At 44.2% G+C, this 18,258-nt stretch overlaps 1 protein-coding gene across 4 annotated transcripts in view; it reads left to right on the top strand.

The window, feature by feature from the left end:
* The first annotated feature begins 751 nt into the window (after positions 1 to 751).
* LOC144030004 (interferon alpha/beta receptor 2-like) overlaps positions 752 to 18,258 on the top strand; it is a 330,835-nt gene continuing 313,328 nt past the window's right edge. For all 4 annotated transcript variants that reach the window (XR_013287164.1, XM_077535868.1, XM_077535867.1 and 1 more), the window contains exon 1: positions 752 to 944. The gene's annotated coding sequence lies outside the window, so the exon portion shown is untranslated. The remainder of the gene's footprint in view (positions 945 to 18,258) is intronic.

Below are 18,258 nucleotides of genomic sequence, written 5' to 3'. Positions count from 1 at the left end.
TCCCCCAATTTTTTATTTTTTGCATCGGGGCCTCTCAGCATGATGTCATACCACTGGCTCAGGGCTCAGGTAACGACCATTCATGGCTCAGTTTGCGAACGTCACATGACCAAACCCAGAAAGTAGTTGAGTCGTGATTGGTCTGAGCTCTGAGCACCTGTGATGTCATTTTCAGTTGACAGCAAGTGGCAAAATATGTTTTTCAATGTATTAACTGTACATCTAAACAGAATGAAGTCATCAAATTAATTCTGGACAAAATATTAACTTTTTATTGCCAAAAATGTCTAAATGAGTCATGAAGCCCTTAAACTATAGGACCCCCAACTCAAACAGCTCAAACTGAGCTATGTCGACATTTTCCTTTTCACCCTCTTGTGGTTACTGATTCCACTTGAAAAAAGAATACGTGGAAACCGCAGCGCGTGACGTTTGGAAAGCACAATATATCCGCCAAACTGGAAGAGAGAGAGAGAGAGAGAGAGAGAGAGAGAGAGAGAGAGAGAGAGAGAGAGAGAGAGAGAGAGAGAGAGAGAGAGAGAGAGAGAGAGAGTAAAACAGAAAATAAAAATAACCTAATCCATTTTAGCCGACCCTTGGTGTTTCTCCCCACAATATGGATTTCGTATTTGTACAATACCACCATTGCAATTCAGAGCATGGATCACTGATCTAGAGAAGGAAAAAAAAGAAAGTTGGTAACTTTTACTTTGAAAACTAAACAGGACGTGGTAGATTGGAGAAAGAGAGAAGGTCGCTTTACGTCTCTCGGAAACGACTGCGTGAGAAGCGGGGACTTTTAGCTCAGCAATGAACTATGGACATTATAGTCTCGAATGTTTGCTTTACATCGCCAGTTTATTGAAGAATTGAATGGCTGGAATTGAAAGTAATTGTGGTTTACTAGTCGGAACGGCGGAAAGAGCAAGTTGTCAGGAAATCGGGTAAGCTAACATTGGATATTAGGGTGTGAATCATTGTGAAACCATTATTATCCGACATATCGAAAGACGATTACAGTGACGTAATTATAATTTTTCTGCGACAATAGAAAGTTGTGACGCTAAACGTAGTGAAAATGCACCATTTCTGCCCATCGTCTCAATGCAAAGTCAATAGTAGTAGTCCAGATTTAACTATCACTTTTTTTTTTTTTTTTTTTTTTGACGAATCCGAGTTTCATACTTCTATAACTTGATCTATATCCTATTTTCAAGACTATTATGACTGGAAATCTTGCTAAACACATTAACAGATAACATATAACAATCAGGTTAAATATTTTTAATTAGTTCAATAATTGCAGTCACTGCGATATAGCTAAATCTTAACATAAAAAAAATTGGAAAACTGCTGTTTTAACTACAAGTATTTTCAACGGAAAATAATATGAAAATCTCCTTATACTAAAGCAGTACAAATATAAAGTACTGTCATGAATGTTGTTAAAATAAGGCAAAAAAAACAAAACAACAACACTATATTGCTCTACATCAATTTTATTGTGGTTGCCATGCATAAAAATACTAAAATAAGTTGAGAGTCAAGAATAAACAAACACTCCAGAACTTGTTAATAATATACATTACACTGGAACAAATTTATCAACAAATACTAGGCGTTCCTGTGCATTTTAGCCACTTAGGGACAGTGTCGTGATGTCCATCCATGGTCTACACCAGGGGTGTCCAAACTTTTTCATTTGAGGGCCACATACAGAAGGACTCAAGGGCCGCATAATGTTATGAAGAGAAATTGTGTTTAGTCCTAAAAATTGTACAAATAATTTATAGAGATAGACCGATATGCTTTTTTCAGGGCCGATACCGATTCCGATTATCGGTAGTCAAGGAGGCAGATAACCGATATTTGAAGCCGATATTCATTTGCAGTAAAAGTTAAAATGTTGGCACCAAATTTTTGAATAATGCAAACCCTAACCCTTCTTTACAATGGATTCTCACACTGCACTTTTCATTTTACATCCTTCTATCTGCAATAAGACGTTGGTGGCGGGGGGAGTTAAATGTGGGGGCCAATGTGACATTACCTTTTATAGCATTTGGGATACTTGTAGTTTTATTCTATAAATGTTATATTTTTATATTTTGAAGTAATAGGAGGAACCCTGTCATTCAAAATGTGCATCAGCTGTGGCATTACTTATTACTACAGCAAAAAATAAATTAAAAAAATTCCATGAGAAAAACTATTCATCCCTGAACACCATACAGTTCTTGTAGACCTTATTATAATTATTGTTATTGTTACCATATAGACAGTTTTGATAAGCTGAGGATCTTAAATCGGGAACAGCAATATCATGCTACTCCTCTCTACAAGAGAACTGTCAAAAGACACTTCATCATGTAGTTTAGTGCCACTTAGGATGCCCCAATCAACGCAGAAAAAGGTAGAGTAAAATAACTTGGTTATAATAATAGTAACAATAACTTGGTTAAACAGACATTGTTGCGGTAGACCGCTGCCACTTTCTGCTGTTTAATGTGTTTTACACTTATAGACACGTGTGTGTATATGGGCCCACTATTCTCTCACTACTGTACTGTACTGTATCACTTAATGGCACAGATGTACTTGTCTAAATAATAACTGGGCTGCAACATTGCTAATTCACATTAACAAGCACTGTCTTAGCTGTCCACATGAATAGTTACTAACACACGAGAAAGTTATACAACACCAAACATGAGCTCATTATTCAAAGTATGAGGCACGTAACGAAATTACATCACTGAACATTAATTGCAGCCGACTACGGCCGTAGATGTTACATATTAGTGGCATCCATTGAGAGCATAATGTCCCAACTCACAGCAGACATGACGTGAAAAGAGAGACAAAACAAGCAAATAAGCACACTATACTTTAGTGCACTTCTCTACTAATGCCAAACATACGGAAGAGAACACGTTCGTGTAGTTAAACGGTGTTTGAGACACTTAATTAGTTACGGAGCGGACTTTAACGAGGTGCACAACGAGCTGTCAATCAAATCGACGTCGAAGCTTAAGGCACACAATGGCAAACCAGTGCGACAAATAAACACAATATAAAGTAACTAAACGCTATTTAGTGTCACTGTGGCATCTCACTGCATAATAACCGCTATGCAACAAGTAGTGGACGTGACCACAGAATGCAATGTGTGCGTCACGAGAGGTAAATATAATGACATTACTCTACTCTTAACATGGAACTAGACAATATAATAATGACAACTGTTAATATTTGGAACCTTTCTAACAAACATTATTTATTTAATTAAGTGAAAATGTGTGTGATTCCCTCCCCGAGTAGTTCAAGTAGCGAATTAGCTACTGGGTGTTAGCCTACATGCTAAGCTGAACACACCACTGTTAGCTAGCGGGGATTCAATGCAAGGCACTGCAGCTCCATTCATATAGTGCATAATACACAACATAATTCAATGTGTTTAGCTTATCATGGTGAAACGATCGGCGGAGTCTCTTCTCTTTTAACTTACCTTCGAAGCATGTGTCTGTCGCGTTGTGTCCGTGGGTGCGTGTGTGACCGGCTACTGTGATACAGGCATACACTACTGATTGGTTCTGGCTCTTGCACGGCTAACCAATCAAATGCTGCTATGGGCGTTACATTGCTGGAGTTGGACTCCATAACAGACAGAGACGTTCTGGGCTGCATTCGAAGCGAAAAGACGGAGTTTTAAATGGATCGCTCATATCGGCCGTCAGATTAATAAAACAGACCGATACCGATATGTACCAATATGTCAAATATCGGCCCCGATTATCGGCCCGACCGATTATCGGTCTATCTCTAATAATTTATTTGTGATTTTGCATATTTAAAAAAATGCTACAGTATATAAACCATGCCAGTAGGGTGTTATATACAGGTGTGAGGATCCCCAAAACACGGACAAGAAAATCAAGTTTAATCTGACACACAGCTGCAAAAATACAATAGCACACTTGCGAATGCAAAGACAAACAAACAAAAACACACACTAACAATTCACGAAAGTACTAAACAAAAAGAGCTTACAATAGCAAGAATAATATTCAACAGAAAACGCACGTCGCCGAACGCGGAAAAGGATCTAACAAAAAGAGCTTGCAAAAGGCAAGAATCAAAACTACCGAAAATAGAATACTTCCAAAAAAAAAAAAAAAAACAGGCACAAGATCAAGGCGAGATACAAGGACGAGGAGCAGGTAAACGGGAAGTCGAGACTAGTTGGGAAAAGGGGACAAGCAAGTGGAATAGTCCAACAAACTGGTGTCTTCTAACCCCGGGTTTACACCGGATGCAGTTGCGGTGCGGTTGCGGTGCGTTCCGGCGACGCAAGCAATTAGATTCCATTCATTCGAATGGTGCAGTTTACACCGCTTGCGTGTGCGTTGCGTGTCGACTGCGTCTCAGCTGCGGCGTGCCGCAGCCCTTCCGCAAGGATAGACCTATTTTCTATTTTTGCCGGACGTCGCAGCGGTAGGCCTCCGGCAAATGGCAAGCTCGCACAAAACACATCGAGCGGGACAGGAAGACCGACGCAGTTTCAAAATAAATTTCCGGTTACCTTTCAAGATAAAACACTCGCCAGCTCCTATTTCGCAAGCATGCTAGCAAAACGTGATGTGGGCGTAGACGGGCCTGGAGTTAACGTGCGAGGTGCTCATTCACGGTTTAGACACCAGCGAACATGGACGAGGAGAGGTTTATATTGGAGGTAGAAAGCCACAAAATAATAAAAGTCCACCTCTCTTTCTGCTTCTCTGTTGAGCACAGACTTTCTGTGTGTTTGTCGTTGTTTTTAATGCCACATGATCGCGCACGGTCACGCGAGGCACGGCGGGAAGTGGTCGGCGACGGAGCTGCCGGACCGCAGCTGTGCGGAGCCGGTGTGGATTGGCCAAAAAATTGACGCGTCCGGAGCACGCAGTCAAGACGCACCGCAGTCGCACCGCACACGCAACCGGTGTAAACCCGGGGTAAGCAGCACATAAATAAGCAGGCTAATCAGCAAAACAAAGGCAGGTGTGTGTGGTTGGCCTCGGCTCCCCCCAGTGGTCAAAAGAGCAACTGCAACAGAGAAAAACAGAGCAGGCCAGCCAACACAGAACATAACATAGGGTTATTATAGTTTTGGAATTCTTCATTTTGGTTAGTTTTTATTAGTTTTCAGGGTGGTTCTGTTTGTTTTTATTAGTTTAGTTCTTTAAAAAAAAATGCTTAGTTTTAGTTTAGTTTGTTAGTTTCACTATTAGTATTAGTTTCAAAAAATGTGTATTACTGTGTGCAATGTTTAAAAAACACCATGGGAGCAACGTCATCTGAAGGTGCTTTTCTATTGGCTGCTGCTAGGTGACGTCACTTCTGTGTGACATACTTTCAAACGTCATTATTCCTGTTCATATCAGAATAAATATACTAAAAAATACATTTAAAATCATCCCCAAAGGCTCATGTATTAAATTAATTACCAAAGACTAAAACAAAGGACATATGTAACATAGATGATAAACCGCTAGTCGGGTTATTTCATTTATATTATATTTTCACTGGTCATGTGACCAGTGATTATCCAATCGCTACTGAAAGGGGTGACGTCATGCGGCAGCGCGGTCAGTCTGGGAGATTTAATACGGAAGTACCGTAGCGCCGGGAAAAGGAGTGGGGTGGGTGTGCTTCGCCGCGAGCTACAGGTTTGAATCTTTCATTCCCGCATATTTTACGTTTGGATTTGTAACTAAACCACCTTATTGCGTGGATTTGTAGGAGCCCTCTACCGTGGCCGGTCGAGTGTGTTACGTTCACGCAGCGGGGTGGCGTGTTGTGCACCGCAACGACGGGTGAGTGAAATGTATGTTGCTGTGATAGTGAGAGTCGGCTGGGCTCACTTAACGTGATTAGTGAAGCTGTTAATATGCTTTTGAATGTTTGAATGGAGCAATTTTAAGGGTTAAAGAACCTCAACTGTTACTTTATTGTTGATAGAATTATGAATGCCGATGACAACTGTTAACTGTTGATTATGTATTGATAATGTTAGATGATCCTTTTTGTAAATATTGCTAATATTTATATGGATGATTTTATGTGCACATTGGAATATGCGATTGTAATGAACCTTGTGATTGAGAATTTATGGTACTGTTGTTAGGCTGTGTTCTCAACTGATGGTGAGCTAAAAAGGAGTAGGACCCGCACCTACAAATTGAAATGGATTGAAACCTCTCAAGAGTCGACCTCCTCCTGCCAGGCCGGTAGGGGGCTCTTCGTGGCCCACAACCCCACTTTCGCCTTTTGACATCTTGGCTACTATGCATCCAACCTTTTGCAGAACCTCTTTCCATTCGACCAACTGCTTAAAACCCCCTTTTCACCTTTTACACATGCACACACACATTTTTGGACTATCTCATTAGACCCAGACGTGGGTCGTCAACCAACTGTGGATGGACTGAGGGCTTTTCGCATTCGTCAACGTTGGGCTTTGGATGTTATTGATTGACTTTGGATCAAGATGATGAAGCGCTGATTGAACGGTTTTAAACATGATTGTTAATATTTACTGTACATAATTTACATTCTGGTATTGGTATTTGGTTTTCCTATTTAATACACTTTTTGCAAATTAATCTCAGTTTCCTGTCCACTCTCTTCTGAGCGAAATCCTAGAATCTTCTGATGAATTAGCCTACTGATTACACTATATATTGCGATATATTAACATCTATTTTTCTAGTGTACTGGTTGCTCTGGATCATTTGTGTGCCAATGCAGGGTTACATTTATGGTGAGCTAGCCAGGAGAGAGTACAGACAGGTCTGAGATTGATAATCGGGATAAATTCAATATTTCGAGGCAATGTGGATATTTTGGAGAAACATGGTTAAAAATTCCAAATGCAGTTTTGGTTAAATATGCAACACATGATACAGATGGAGAGGTGATCGCATTTTTGGGTCAACATGGTAAATTATCTAATGTTAAAGTGATAACTGAGGCTGGTGTTTTCCAAGACACAATTGTTGTTGAATTTAGCTCAGGTGCTGCTTTGGATGAGTTGCCGTACACTTCCGTATATATATATATATATATATATATATATAATTGTCCGACCGAAGATGTAACTTATGAGATTTTAGAGCTCTCAACAGTTTGTTCTGGTTATGTTGGGACATTAAAAACAAAGCAATATCTGGGTGAATTGAGAGAGTTAGCTAAACTCACAGGACAGGATTACGCCGAGGGGGTGATGTCTCTACTGGGTCAATCCATTACTGAGCAAAACCCTACCCTGAAAATGGAGGTTCCGGCAGATGTCAAGGAGGATGTGCTGTCACCAGTTCCCCAGCCGGCCATTGTTGCCCAGTTACCTACCACCGCCACCTTCCGTCCGGTGCCAAGTGTCACAAGGACCATACCAAGTATGAATGAATCATGTCAAATTCCCCCAGCTGCTACTGACCAGGATGCAACAGCCACTCCTGTTATGTCTCGCCCCGATTTGAATCCACCAGGAGTACAGCGTTATGTAGTTGAACATATTGTGAAGAATGATGATGCCATCCATAAGTCAGTTCAGAGGCTCAGAGCATTTTCAGGACGTGTTCCAAGGCTGCAGCATGAATGTGATTATGAGGCGTGGCGTGCTGGTGTTGAGCTGCTGTTAAAAGATCCAGCTATCTCGGATCTGCAATGTTCTGGGAAAATATTTGAAAGTATACTTCCACCGGCAGCGGATATGGTACGTCATCTTATGCCATCAGTGTATATCCAAATTCTTGATTCCGCTTATGGGACAGTCCAGGACGGTGACGAGTTGCATGCAAAATTTATGGAGCTGTATCAGGATTCTGGTGAAAATCCATCAGAATACTTGCAAAGATTGCAAGTTGCATTAAACTTGGCTGTGAAAAGGGGAGGAGTCCCAGCTACTGAATTAAGTCGACATCTGTTGAATCAATTTTGCCGTGGGTGCTGGGACAATACCCTCATATAATCCAATCCCCCCATCTTTTGCTGAGCTGTTGCTATTACTTCGGACAGAAGAGGACAGAGAGTCATCTAAGGTCCAGCGCATGAAGCAGCACCTCGGTTCAAAAGCGAGGGCCGGGGCGCATGCTCAATTTGCTTCCCCCATTTCAGAGGAAACACAAGTTACTGCGCTGGCTAACATCACCCAACAGCTTTCCCAACAGCTTGCTGGCATCCAAAAGCAGCTAGCCGCTCTTACTGCACAATCGAAAGATAAGCCACCTGTACCATCTACAACTACTCAAGTCAATAAGGCAAGTGATGGTGGAAAACGCAACAAGACCACCCCTCGACATGACCAGCCGACTCCCTTATTTGGACCCAAGCCGGGTTATTGTTACAATTGCGGAGAAGATGGACATATAAAGCATAACTGCAGTAATGCTTCAAATCCTGCCCTTGTGGCAATGAAGAGGAAACAGTTTGCAGAAAGACAGAAAAAATGGTCAAGAACAACCTCTCACTGTGCCCCATCTTTAAACTAGATCAGGTTCCTGCTGAGGGGCGAACAGGAACTGCGGCGGACCCACCCAGTCCCACCATGCAGACACCATTAAAATTGAACAACCAGATTCATTCCACATCCAGCGAGATTGTTCATTTGCCAAGAGGACTAATTGGCTCAAAATGTACTGGTCAAGTAAAGATTTCTGGTCAAGAAATGTCATGCTTGCCGGATACAGGATCACAAGTAACAACAATACCAATTTCAATTTACAACCAGCATTTCTCAAAACAACCTGTGAAGCCCTTGTGTGACTTGTTACAAGTAGAAGGTGCGGCTGGTCAAGAAATCCCTTATTTGGGTTATATGGAAATGACAATTATTTTCCCAAAAGAGTTTGTTGGTGAGGATATGGATGTGTGCACACTGGCGTTGGTCATTCCTGACATCAAGTCCGGGTTCCAGTCACAAATCCTGATTGGCATGAACACTCTCGATCCACTCTACGAGCAATATCTGCAAAGTGCTTACACTTTTTACAAACCATCTCGACACGGCTACAGAACTGTTTTGCATTTGCTCCAGCTGCGACATCAGCAGGCAACTGTACTCAAGGATTGCAAAGTGGGATTTGCTAGTAAAACGCCAATTGAGGTTCCAGCAGGCTGCACCATGGTTATTAAAGGATCTGCACGTGTGAGTCCATCATTCGCTGGCAAGTGTGCCCTCATTGAACAACCATCTTCCGCACTGCCTGGCGGATTGTGTGTAAGGAATAGTCTTGTCATCTTGCCCAGTCATGCCCCTTATACCATCCCTATTCTGATGACAAATGAATCTGAGCAAAACATCATACTTCAATCATCAAGAGTCATTGCCGGATTTTCCCTGTCACCCCAAATTTTGACCCAGAATGTTTGTAGCAAGCCCAATAAGCGGGACCCAGATGATGATCTTAAATTGGATTTTGGAAATTCACCCATTCCCTTGGATTGGAAAGAACGAGTTATTTCTAAACTCAAACAGATCCCAGAGGTGTTTTCGCATCATGATCTTGACTTCGGATGTGATTATCTGGTCAAGCATCACATCCGCCTCCACGATGAGACCCCATTTAAATATCGAGCACGGCCCATTCATCCGAGTGACATTGGAGCAGTTCGTGACCATCTGCAGGATTTGTTGGAAGCTGGGGTGATAAGAGAATCAGAATCTCCCTTTTCTTCTCCCATTGTGGTAGTTCGAAAGAAAAATGGTGACATAAGGCTGTGTGTAGACTATTGCAAATTAAACCTTCATACCATCAAAGACAATTATGCACTTCCAAATCTGGAGGAGTCATTTACTGCACTCACTGGATCATGCTGGTTCAGTGTTCTTGATTTAAAGTCTGGATATTATCAGATCGAAATGGCCGAGGAGGACAAATGTAAGACTGCATTTGTAACCCCGTTGAGATTCTGGGAGTTCAACCGGATGCCGCAAGGCGTAACCAATGCTCCAAGCACTTTTCAGCGCCTTATGGAAAGATGCATGGGGGACTTGCACCTGAAAGAGGTTTTAGTTTTCCTGGATGACCTGATCATTTTCTCTGATACTCTTGAAGAACATGAGCGTCGCTTGTTAAGAGTACTACATCGACTTAAAGAGTATGGACTCAAGTTGTCACTTGAGAAGTGCAAGTTCTTCCAGACTTCGGTGCGATATCTTGGCCATATTGTTTCCCATCATGGCGTGGAGACCGATCCAGAGAAAATCAGTGCGTTAAAATCATGGCCTGTCCCAAGGACACTGAAAGAATTGAGATCCTTCTTAGGATTTGCAGGGTATTACCGCAGGTTTATTAAAGCATATGCCACCATTGCAAAGCCCTTGAATGACCTAACAAAGGGGTATCCTTCCGTCCAGCGAAAAACCCATAAAAGAACACTTGCCCCAAGCTATGATGCTAAACAGCCTTTCAACGAGAGATGGATGCCAAACTGCCAACTTGCTGTTGAAACCCTCATCGATAAATTGACGACCGCCCCTGTGCTTGGATTTGCAAATCCACAACAGCCCTATATCCTGCACACGGATGCAAGCACTATTGGTCTCGGAGCCACACTCTATCAGGAACAGGAGGGACAACTACGTGTTATTGCATACGCAAGTCGAGGTCTGTCTTTCAGTGAATCCCGGTACCCCGCACACAAGCTGGAGTTTCTAGCTTTGAAGTGGAGCGTAACAGAAAAATTCCATGACTATCTGTATGGGGCCAAGTTTGTCGTCATAACTGATAACAACCCATTAACATACATTCTGACCACTGCCAAGCTTGACGCTGCTGGCCATAGATGGCTTTGGATTTTAAACTCCAGTATCGGGCTGGCAGTCAAAACGGTGATGCAGATGCACTTTCCCGAAGGCCACATCACCAACCTCCTGATGTTGACTGTTGCAAAGAATGGGGAATAGTCCAACAGTTCACTCAAGACTCCAACCCTGGTAATCCAGTGGAATTGAATTCAGACGTTGTGGCTGCCATATGTCACAGCTGTCTGGTGAGAACTGAAAGTACTGAGGGCCCCTCTGGAAGTTGCCTCACCCTGGTGGAGACACTGAGCTTGGCTGTTTCCGCCATCCCAGTGTTATGTTAGTGAGTCCCACCAAGGATTGCCATTTGTACCTCCGTTTACGCTCTCCGATCTCCGGGAAGAACAAAGATCTGACCCCAGTCTAAGAGAAGTTATTTACCTACTTGAAACTGGTAAAAGTATCCCATCTACAGTGCATGCAGAACTTCCAGGGTTGGCTCTTCTCTTAAGAGAGCAGAATCGGTTGGAGCTCAAGGATGGGCTGTACAGGAGGAGGCAGGATAGAGGGCAATTATCATTCCAACTTGTGCTACCAGAAGGGCTACGACAAATGGTCCTTGCCAGTCTCCACGATGACATGGGTCATATGGGGATTGAACGCACCCTTGACCTTGTGAGAGCCCGTTTTTTTTGGCCACGTATGGCTGCCGATGTGGAAGCAAAAGTCAAGTCTTGTGATCGCTGCGTCCGACAGAAAACTCCCCCTGAACGAGCTGCACCACTTGTAAACATCAGAACCAGTAGGCCACTCGAGTTGCTGTGTATGGATTATTTGAGCCTTGAACCTGATCAAAGTAACACCAAAGATATCCTGGTCCTCACAGATCATTTCACTAAATACGCAGTGGCTATCCCGACTGCAAACCAAAAAGCAAAAACTGTTGCCAAATGTCTGTGGGAGAACTTTTTTGTGCATTATGGTATTCCAGAACATCTGCATACTGATCAAGGTCCTGATTTTGAATCCCATCTGATCAAGGAACTCTGTGACCTTACTGGCATTGAGAAAAGCCGGACCACACCATACCACCCTCGAGGAAACCCCGTCGAAAGGTTCAATCAGACTTTATTAAGCATGTTGGGGACTCTCAACCCAGATCAGAAGAAACGATGGAAGGAATATGTGAAACCACTTGTTCATGCGTACAATTGCACAAGGAATGAAGTCACGGGATATACGCCATATGAACTTATGTTTGTCCGGTCCCCAAGGTTGCCCTTGGATCTTGCTTTCGGATTGCCTGTCAGAGAAACCCCTACAACATCTCATTCAAATTATGTGCAGCACCTTTGCACTCGGCTCGGAGAAAGCGACAAACTTGCGGCCGAGAATGCAGCCAAGTCGGCAGGACGAAACAAGACTCGTTTCAATCATAGAGTCAAACCATCCATTCTCATCAAAGGGGATCGAGTGCTGGTTCGGAATGTGAGACTCAGGGGTAAACATAAGTTGGAGGACAAATGGGAGAAACCCATTTATGTTGTTGTGAAACGTGTTGGTGACCTTCCTGTTTACATTGTGAGATCTGAAACTGATTCCTCTGGAAAAACACGTACATTACACCGGGATCTTCTGCTCCCATGTGGCTTCCTGCCGGAGAGTAAAGAACCTGAGTTGCCAGTTGTTGAAACTCTACGCCGATGTCAGACTCGGAGTCAGAAGACTGCTGTTGAGGAACCAGTGGATAGGCTGGATGAAGAAGAAGAGTGTGGAGTCTCTGTCTCGGTTCCACCAACTCTCAAATTTCATGTGGATGGATCCTTTGCTGTACCATCTCCATGTACCGATGCTGTAGAGCAGGGGTGTCAAACTCATGTTAGCTCAGGGGCCGCATAGAGGAAAATATACTACCCAAGTGGGCCGCATCAGTAAAATAACGGTATATAACTTAAAAACGATTGCCGTCAATTATACGCAGATGTTCGCTATTTGTGTGCCAGCCCTAAATTACAGAGCTCAACTGTCATCATATTGTTCCAAAAAATAATACAATTGCAAATGGAACGCGCCAACACTGAGTCCTAGACGTGTTAAATCTACCTGTTTTGCATATATATTGTTCCCAGAATGCATTGCGTGGCGCAGTTAATGACGTTATAAGGACGCTAATCCTTGTCATATCTATTTGTGTTACTAGTACAGTGTAATTGAATTTGTGTCGTATTTAACACGTTTGTCGGTCTATGATTAAAATAATAATAATTAAACAAACCGTAACTTTAAATTGTGTGTAAAATAATGACATCAAGGACGATTCACCCGTACAAGTTGCATTGCTTATCTGAGAACTGCTTGTGAAGTTACAAGTTTTATATATTTTGATTGTGGCTGATTAATTAGTCCGACATTAAAATTTATTTTATTTTTTTTAACTTCACGAAATTATCGTGCGGGCCGGGTTAAACGCCTTTGCGGGCCTGATCCGGCCCGCGGGCCTTATGTTTGACACCACTGCTGTAGAGGCTGGTCCCGTGCTCTCCCCTTCCAGGAGCTTCTCTACCGTGGGCTCTTTGGCATCTTTTTTTTTTTTTTTTTTTTTTTTTTTTTTTTTTTTTTTTTTTTTTTTTTTGAAGAGCTCAGAATTGTTCATTCGGTAGTCTTACCGATGCAACGTCTTGTCATCATTGCTCTTTTCCTTTTTTTTTTTTTTTTTTTTTTTTTTTTTTTTTTTTTTTGTGTGTGTGTATGTGTGCGTGCGTTTGCGTGCGTGCGTTTGCGTGCGTGCGTGCGTTTGCGTGTGTGCGTTTGCGTGCGTTTGCGTGCGTGCGTGTGCGTGCGTGCAAATACGTATAAATTTATACTCATTCATTCACCTAAAACCTTATAAATATCCCATTACCCTTCGCCTTAACCAGGTACTTCAGAATCTTGCCAGAGTCGTGAGATTTAAATGGTCAGGAGACCAGAGAAAAGGTCAGAAAAAAAAGAAATAAAGAGAAAAGAAAGGTAAATCAAAGTGACATCCAGCACCGACCAAACACTTCCTGCCTTCCCCATGATTACAAAATCAAAGTCTTACGCCAACCCCGGAAGCCTCTAAATTCCAGCAAATTTAGCGAGATCTCAAGAGCCCAGAGGAAAAACTAAAGAGAGGAAGGAGGGAAGGATCGATAAGGCAGAGTGAGATCAATAGAAGCCAGTACATCCAATCCATCAAAGTGAAGTCCAGCACCAACAAGACCCCTCCTGCGTGGTTACAAAACCGGAGTCTTATGCCAACCCCAGAAACCTCATACTTCTAATAAATTAAGATCTCAAGTGACCAGAGGAAAAACTAAAGAGAGGAAGGAGGGAAGGATAGATAAAGAAAAGTGAGAACCACAGACACCAGCACCAACTGATTCAAGGGGCTGTGGGAGGGAGAGGGTACTTCTGTTGAGTTTCAGTAGATGCTGGTGCGACGGATCTGGCATGCATAAGGACCACCACCAAAGAGAGAAGCCGTCAACCGCGGTCCAGCAAAGCGAGCACCCCCCCCCCCCCCCCCCCGGAATCCCCAGGCCGCGGCAGCACCAAGGCCACCCCCAAGCCACCCGAGCGGACACCGGTCAGCGAGCCGACCCAGACACCCGGAACACCCCCGCCCCAGCCCCGGCCCACACCCCCGAGCCCAAGGCCGCAGAACGAGGCCCAGCGGGCCCCCACAGCGCCCCACCGGTCCCCAGCCCCCATCCCCCCACGACCCCCCCGCACCCCACCCAAACCCGCCATCCACCACGACCCAGGCCCCACCACCCCCGACCCCCAAACCCCCGAACACACCCCGACCCCCAGCACCCAACCCCCCACCCACCCATACCTCCACCCCCCCCCCAAACAAGCCGCCCCCCCCCCCGACGGCCGCCACCCCCCCCCCCGCGAACCCGGCCCCCCGCGAGAACCCCCCACCCCCCCCCGGAAACCGGCACCGGGCAGCAGCGCAGAGAGGGAAGATGTGCCCACCCCACCTCCAGCCGCGCGAGATTTGCACCGCGGCGGGAGGGGGGAAGCAGAGGAGGAAGCACCAGGGGAGAAGGCGGGACACCAGAACACCGAGCCCGGTGGGGAGAGGCCCCGGTCGTCACGCCAGAGTACAAGTGACACCTAACCCTGTTACTGAGTCCGCCAGCTCGCCGACTGGCGAGCTCTACCCTTACACCGTGAATGTGGCCCCACCCAGTGTATATACAAGTGTGTGCGTGTGGTGCATTAAAATTGGGAGCAGGTGAGTCGGAGCAGAGGGAAAAAATTTCCCCTACTCCGACACACCCGTATCCCCCCCCAAAAAATGAATATGTATATGTGTGGTGCATTAAAAAAGGGAATGGAGGGACAAAGTGGTGGGGCAGGGACACAAATGGGGGGGACCACAGCGCTGCCAGGCACTGCAGTCCATCCCCTCTGATGGCTCCCCGCCCCAACTCACCCCTCCCCTTGGACGTGAGGTGCATTAAAATTGGAGGGGAGTTGAAGGGTGAAGACGGTGTTTCCACCCTTCCCCACCCCACCAAGAAATGTGTTGTGTGCCCTATGTGTATATTTACAAAGTGTATAGTGCAAGCTAGTGAAGTGAGTAAGAGGAGCGACCAGCGGGGCCTCACCCAACCCGGCGGGTGTAGGTGGCACGCCCGCCCCCCAGCACCCCCACCCCCTGCCGCCCCCCACCTCATCCACCCGGCACCACAATGGGCGGACAGCCAGCGCAGCAGGGCTACCGGACAGCCCACCAGCCATCGGGGCCCGCCCGGGGCACCAGGAGTTATACCGGAGCGGGGCAGGCCCCAAACCCTCGCCCGGCCCCCGGAGCCCGACGCCCGAGCCGGGGAGGGAGCCCCAGGCCCAGGGAGAGGGAGGGGGAGGGGCCGCAGGGCAGACAGGGGGGGGGCGGGGGAAGCGGGGAGAAGACGACAAGAAGGCGAAAGGGCGGCTGCAGGGCAGGAGGCGGGGGGGGAGAGGAGGAGGGAGGGCGACAAGGGAAAAGGGACCGGGAGGCAGAGGAGGATGGGCGGGAGGAGGCGAGGAGGGAGAGGCGACGGGGGGGAGGAAGGGGGAGGGGAGAGGGAACCACGGGGCACACCGGAGGCCCACCCACCCCGAACCGCGCCGCCGGGCACGGAGCAGCGGACCGCGCCGGGACGGCACCGCCCCGGGCACCAGGGGAAGCACCCCAACACCGCACCCCACAGGGGGCCCAGGGAGCGGCCAAGACGCAACCGCCACCGAGCAGACAACGGGGGGGGGGGCAGAACCACCCCCGCCCGACCACAGGGGACGGCGTCAAGAAAATTGACTAATTAGCATGCAGTAACACCAAGTGTTGATGCTTAGTGCCCACTAGAAATAGATCTTAAGGAGTTATTGAGTATAGTGTCGTATAGTGTGGTATGCTCGAGCCCACTAGCAGCAACTAGGTTCCTGACTATATAAAAATAAAAACAATCAGATACAAAATACCAAATACAGGAGCAGCGAAAACAGAAGTTGTAACGATGTGGTGGCTCTCGTTAACAGGCAGAATCTTGGCAGGATTAAGTTGCCAAATTGAGATTAAAATATTCTATGTACATAGACCATATTTGTTTAAATCTTGATACTTGATTTTTATTTAAGGCAGAGATTTTTTCCATTGAGATATAATTTATTAGTAAGTTTAACCAGTGGTCGATATTTAGAGATTGTTTATTTTTCCAATTGACAAGGATTATTTTTTTAGCAATAGTAAGGGCTATAAATATAGATTGAGATTGTTTACATGGTCGCTCAGTTATTGTTAAGTCACCTAGTAAACACAGTCTTGGAGATAAAGGAAGCCTACAGTTTAATATATCAGCGAGCTTTTCCAAGATTTTAGTCCAGAAATGCAGCACTGGAGTACATGACCATAAAGCATGAAGATAAGTATCGGCAGTGTTTTGTGAGCACTGGAGACAAATGTCGGAGTCAGAGAGTCCCATTTTTTTCATCATATATTGTGTAATATATGTTCTATGAAGTATCTTATATTGGATAAGTTGCAAATTTGTCTGTTTGGTCATTTTAAATACATTTTCACAGATTTGGGTCCAAAAGTCTGGTTCCGGAACTATAGACAAGTCTTTTTCCCATTTTAAAGTCGGTAAATACGTTTTATTTGTGTATAAAAATAACTTATATATTTTTGATATTTTCTTTATTGTTGTTGGAGAAAGCTTTATAATATCTTTAGCTAAGACAGGCAGTTGGAGCGTATCTTGAAGTGTTGGGATTTGTTTCTTAACCATATTTTTAACTTGCAGATAATGTAAGAAATTTCCCTTTTTTATTTCATATTTCTGGACCAAGTTTGTATACGATATAAACTTATTATCTGAGAAAAGATGATGAAGGTGTGTAATTCCTTTCTGCTCCCATAGGCTTAAATGGAACGACTGATTATTAAGTTGAAAGTCGGGGTTATGCCAAATGGGAGAGAGCCCACAGGGCGCCAATTGGGAGTTTGTAATTTCTAATGCCTTCCACCAGGCAGTCAGGGTGGCGGCTATCATTGGGTTTTTAAAACAATTATGTCGTCTTATTGATTTTGTAATAAAGAGTAAATCTGACAGTCTAAGATTATTACAATCCTTCTGCTCCAATTCCAACCAACAGTTAGTATCTCTGTTGGGTTGTGTCCATAGCACAAGATATTGTAGTTGATTAGCTAGATAATAGTACATAAAGTTTGGTGCCTCTAAACCTCCTTTAGATTTACTTTCCTGAAGAGTAGATAGACTAATTTTGGCTTTTTTTTTATTCCAATAGAATTTTATGATAGCAGAGTCCAGCGATTGGAACCAGTTAGACGTAGGTTTAAATGGAATCATTGAAAATAAATAATTAATCTTTGGTAAAACTTTCATTTTTATAGTAGCTATCCGTCCTATTAAAGAGATCGGAAGATTATTCCAGCGTTCCAGGTCACTACGGATACTATCCAATAATGGTGAAAAATTTAAAGAAGTTAATTCAGTTAACTTAGGTGAAATTTTAACACCTAAGTATTTTAAATTACCTGTAGGAAAGGAGTAGTGTGGATCCTGACTTGTAGGATTCCATGAATTTTCTGTAATAGGTAATAATGTTGATTTTGTCCAGTTAATAGAGTAATCTGATAAGTGAGAGAATTTAGTTATTAATTTAAATGCTTCCCCTAGCGAGATAGCAGGTTCTTCTAAATAGAGTAATATATCATCGGCATATAGATTAATTTTATGTTCTATTGTCCCGGAGTGGATTCCTTGGATCCGTCTATCCTGACGTATAGCTAATGCAAGCGGCTCAATAAATATAGCAAATAATAAAGGAGAAATTGGGCACCCTTGTCTTGTTCCCCTTTGTAAAGTAAAACTCTGTGATGTAATCCCATTAGTAGTAACTGTAGCTTTAGGAGAATCATATAATATTGAGACCCA

The sequence above is a fragment of the Festucalex cinctus genome, chromosome 11, assembly GCF_051991245.1.
Source record: "Festucalex cinctus isolate MCC-2025b chromosome 11, RoL_Fcin_1.0, whole genome shotgun sequence".
Lineage (NCBI taxonomy): Eukaryota > Metazoa > Chordata > Actinopteri > Syngnathiformes > Syngnathidae > Festucalex > Festucalex cinctus.
The sequence above is the reverse complement of the archived record's forward strand: the minus strand, read 5'-3'. Positions and strand labels throughout refer to the sequence as shown.